This window comes from Dendrobium catenatum, unplaced genomic scaffold (genome assembly GCF_001605985.2).
Source record: "Dendrobium catenatum unplaced genomic scaffold, ASM160598v2 fragScaff_scaffold_1608, whole genome shotgun sequence".
Taxonomy (NCBI): Eukaryota; Viridiplantae; Streptophyta; class Magnoliopsida; order Asparagales; family Orchidaceae; genus Dendrobium; species Dendrobium catenatum.
The window spans coordinates 265,057-270,595 of record NW_021320070.1 but is presented as its reverse complement, the minus strand read 5'-3'; positions in this window follow the sequence as shown (position 1 = coordinate 270,595).

Here is a 5,539-nt window from a genome sequence, read left to right as displayed (position 1 = left end):
ATATGATATAGAAAACTTTAATATGAAATTTCCAACACGTACTTCACCATAAAATAAATATTTTCAAGAAATAAATATATGGTGAAAGCTAAAAGAATAGCAAGTAAAGATTTAGAGATGGAAAGCAAACTCAGGAGATGTTACTCGGTTTTGTGTGTTGATGCTTTCCAACAACAATTTTGATCTCACAAATGAAAAGAACTCTTGGAATAAAATCAAGGATTCTCCTCTCAAGATTTAGCATGGGAAAGGAAGATTGGAAGAATTGCTGGAGATTTTCTTGTTTTAGCATCCCTTACATGAGGAAAAAGAGAGGTATTTAAAGAGAAAGGGTATGTAAAGCCACATTTGAATAAAAATATTATTTGAATATATTTTCTTTCAACTATTCATTCTCGTGCGCGTATCAATTTTTTGTGCCATTGCCTAGAAAGTAATGTGCATTTTGTAATTTTAAAGTATATTGTTAAAAAACTTATAAATTTAGACCTACTTATACATGTAACTTTATTTTCTTAAAAAAAAAACTATTAGAAAAGAAAAATTATTATTTTTCCATTTTGTTCTTTATTTTTTAGTACATTATTGTAGCATGAGTTATAGATCTAGTAATTTTCCCTTATTATTTGATTATGAAACTGAGAGAGCCAATAAAATTCTAAAAAAACTAAGAATTTTTTTAACTTTAGAGATTTTTAAACTAGTACAAGATCAAGACCATCATAAATCTCTTAGGGAGTATGCCAATCTTGTAGTACATGGAATATACAAGAGTATCAATAAATTTAGTATCTAGGAACTAAAACATGTTATAATTCAGATGGTTCAAATTTCTTAGTTTTTGGGAACTCCCATTGAGGATACTAACCCACACTTAGCTAGCTTCTTATAAATCTATGCAACATTAAAGTATAGTTGTGTTTGTAATGATGCGATTAGGCTTTATTTATTTCCATTTTTTCTAAGTTATAAAGCTAAGATTTTGTTGAATTATTTTCCTCTGGGCACTATAACCACTTGGAATGAGTTGGCACACAAATTTCTATCTAAGTATTTGCCACCATTCAAAAATGCTAAGCTTAGGAATAGGAATGATATCACATATTTTTCACAATTGAAGGAGAGATAATGTATAAAAGCTAGGAGAGATATAATGAAATTCCCTCACCATGCTTTAAATGAATGGTTGGTTATTCAGAAGTTTTATAATGGACTAGTAGGATATGTTATGAAGATATAGCAGTTATAGGATCTTTAATGTCTAAGTTATTTGAGGAAGCTTATGAATTAATTGAGAAAATGGCTATAAATAATTTCTAGTGGCCTTCTAATAGAGTGAATCTTAAGAGAGTAGCTGGTGTTTATAAACCAAATGTTTTATCCATTTTTACTACTCAAGTAGCTACAATTTATAAAAAGTTGGACAATTTTGGAGTTAGAGCTAGATCATAAAGCATAATATTTTAATCAATCCAGTAACAAATCTTAGATGTGTGAGCATGATGGTGCCTAACATCTTAGCACTATAATGTTACCCCGCATGTTTTTATTAAGGCAATAAATTAGAAATAGAAATACACCTTTAAAAGAGGTTATAATACAAATGGGAATTCAATTGTAGGATCAATCTATAGCCCTTAGAGAAAAAAATAAGATAATGAAACATCCTAATTTAATTATCAATAAAAAAAATTAGGATCAATGCAATAATGTCTAACTTAGGCGTGGGAAAGATTTGGGATACCCTTAGAAGGACAAAGATTAACCTCAAAAGGATAACAGTGTAAAAGAAATCGTATAAGCTAAACCTCTTACTTAATATCTTTAATCCATTAAACAAATTGAAAACACCATTAGGAAGGATGTAGAGAGACCCCATCACCTTTTCCTCAATAGCTGATCAAATAAAATTTGGATAAGCAATTCTCTAGGTTCTTCAAAGTGTTTAAAATGTTAACCATTATTATACTTTTCTCTGAAGCCCTAGAGTAGATGCCCAACTATGCTATGTTCATAAAAGATGTTTAGAATAAGAAAAAAAAAAAGTTAGGAGAGTTTGAAGTTATAGCCTTAAGTTAAAAGTATAATACCAGCATTCAATAAAACTTCTTGAAAAATTAAAAGATCATGGTAGCTTCACTATTCCCATTATGAAAGGAGATAAATTTTGAGCTAGAACCTTGTGTAATTTAGGATCCAACAAAAATCTTATTCCCTTATCCATTTTTAAATGATTAGATGTAAGAGAGGTTCAACCAATCACTATCACCTGGCTGATAGATCATTTACTTATCCTATGGGTGTGGTAGAGGATATTATTATTAAGGTGGATAGGTTTATCTTTAATGATGATTTTGTTTTCCTAGACATATAGGAGGATAGGGATATTCCTATTATCTTAGGGAGCAATTTTTCTAAACTATTAAGGCTATGATTGATGCTCAGAAAGAGGAACGAACTATAAGAGTATAAGATATGAAGAGATTGTTGATTTTCTTAAATCTATGAAATTTCCTAATGAAATGAATAAATCCTAATATAGAGTGGACTTGTAAGAATTTATAGTGGAGTATTTAAAAGAAGAATTAATGGAAGAAAAATGTGAGGAGAACAAATTGGAAAGAAAATGTGAGGGCATGGGAGAATATGTTCAATCTTTTGGAGATTTACTAAAATATTTTGGGGGAAGTTTGAGACTTTAGATACTTCATATGTGGATAAATATTTAAGAACATTTGTACGTGAAGCCCAATTTTAGAGCTTAGTATTTTACCGAACCATCTTAAGTATTCCTTTTACGTAGAGATTCAACCTTTCTTGTGATAATTTATGCAAGGTTGGAAAAACAATAGGCGGGTAAGTTGATTATGGTTTTAGGATAGTATAAGAAAGCTTTTGGGTGGTCTATTAATGATATCAAAAGAATTTGAGCCTCACTCTATATGCATAGAATCTTAAAGGAAGACAATTTTATGCCTAAAGTTCACCCTCAAAGCAGATCAAATCACTATATGAAAGAAGTTGTTAAAAAAGAAACTTAAATGGATAAATATTGGAATTGTCTATCTCATTTATAGATAGTGCTTGAGTGAGTCCAATTCATTATGTTTTTATAAGGGTACCTTGATTGTAGTGCCAAATGAATCAAATAAACTTATTCCTACTAGGAGTTTTAGTGCTTGGAGAAATTATATAGATTATAGGAAGCAAAACAAAAATAGTACAAAATATTTATTTTCCTTTGACTTTCCTTGACCTAAGATAAGATAAGTTAGTAGAACACTCTTTTTTTTATATTTTTGAAAGGATACTTAGGGTACAACTGAATTCCTATAGCACCTGAGGAGCAGGACAAAACTACCTTTACTAGTACTTATAAGACATTTACATTTAGAAGAACCCATTTCGGCCTTTGTAATACTCCTACTATATTTCAAAGATGTATGATGTCTATCTTCTTAAATTTAACTAAGCAGTGCATTGAAATTTGTATGGAAGATGTTTTTTTGTGTTTGGTACTACTTTTGATTCAAATCTTGATCATTTAACCACTATACTTAAAAGATACGTGGAATCAAATTTTGTACTAAATTGGGAAAATATCAATTTATGGTAACTGAGGGCATTATTTTGGGGCATAAAATTATTACGGAAGGATTAGAGGTGGACAAAATAAAGGTTGAGGTAATAAAATAAATTGCCACCCCCCACTTTAGTTAAAGGAATTAGGAGTTTCCTTGGACATGAAGGATGTTATAAGAAGTTTATCATGCATTTTTCCAAAAACATAAAACCATTATGCCATTTGTTGGAAAAGGGTGTTCCTTTTTTTAAATTACTTGTCTTGAAACTTTTAAAACTTTGAAATAGCATTCGATTTTTGCACCAATAATTATTTCTCTTGATTAGTCCATACCTTTTATAGTCATGTATGATGCAGGTGATTTTGTTGTAGGTGTTATTATTGGCCAAAAATTAGATAAGAACTTTCATATCACTTTTTATGCTAGTAAAACTTTCAAGGTTGCACAACGTAACTAGATCATTGAAAAAAAAAAACTAGAAATTTTTTCTTATTTTCCTAAACATTTCCTACACAATATCAATTAGAAGACCATATCTTCATTGAGTTTAAAGGTAAGAAACAATACAAAATTTACACATAACAAATTTTACCCATCTTAAGCTTCTTTTGATGCTCAAATAAAGGTGTAATCACCCATTGATTAGCATAATAGTCCAAATAAAAATTGGTAATTTAAAATTACAAAAAATATAAGATAATATATTAAAGTTTATAAGTAATTTAAAATGATCATAATAATAATGATAATTTGAAAAAATTAAATAATTACCTAAGTAATCATTCTTTTTTTTGCTCTAATTGAACTTATCCACTATGAGTGTATGTGAAAGATTGACATTTGATTTTAGAAATAAATAATATATTTTTAAAATATTAGTTTTTCTTATAGTTGAATAGGAAGTTCATTAGTGCACCATCATATATATTATTTCACTTACCTTCTCCTATTTAATTTAAGTATTAGGATGCTTTTTAGACATGAGCTTCAATAGATATCAATTTTTTAATGTACTCGTCCTTTTTTATTTTTGAAATTCCTCTTTTGATTTTTCTTGTTTTTAACTTTTCATACTTTGAGTACATATATTAATGATTTTGAATATTAGTTTATTTTTATCCCGCTAGCAACCCCAATTGGTTTTGTGTAAGGATTTAGTAAGATCACTAATTCCATCTTTAAGTTTACTATGATCTTCATAAATTAAACTGCACACTTTTTTTCCCTAAACTCAACTATTCTTTCTTAAATTCAATAGTCAATGCAAGATTGTATATCTTCTAAGTTCAAGATAAGTCAATGACTTAAATGGTCTTCCTTAGTTAATTATTAAGGTTTTCAAACTATTAATTTCTATGCTTTGTTCATTCAAATTATCATATAAGATTTTATTATTTTTCTTATTTTTAAATAAATTTTAATAACTTTTTTTATTTTGGATAAAAAAATAATTAAAGTATAAATGCCATGTATAGGATAATTTTTAACAGTTCAGCATAATAAAAAAATTAATTAAATGTAAATTACACACAACAAAAGTAATTTAAATAAAAGTAAACAAGGATTATCACAAAATAAAACTAACATAACACATAAGAAAAGAGCTAGATAACTGGAAAGACTATCAAGAAACACGATTGGCTTGCCTCTTATTATTGCTACATTTATAGTCTACAGGCATACTATGCTAATTATTTCTTTTGAGGGTGAACCAAATTAGTAATATTTATCATACGATCTATGTCCATTCTTAAATAAGGTTCAATCTATGAACATTGACTTTAAAAATATGCAAGTTTTTCTTATCCTAAATTTCAACATCTCCATAAGGAAATACTTTTATAATAGTGAACAATTTTGACCACTTGGATTTTAGATACATGGAAATAATTTTATTCAAGAATTAAATAGAAAAACATCTTACCTAGGGGTAAATTCTTTCTTAAGAAGCTTAC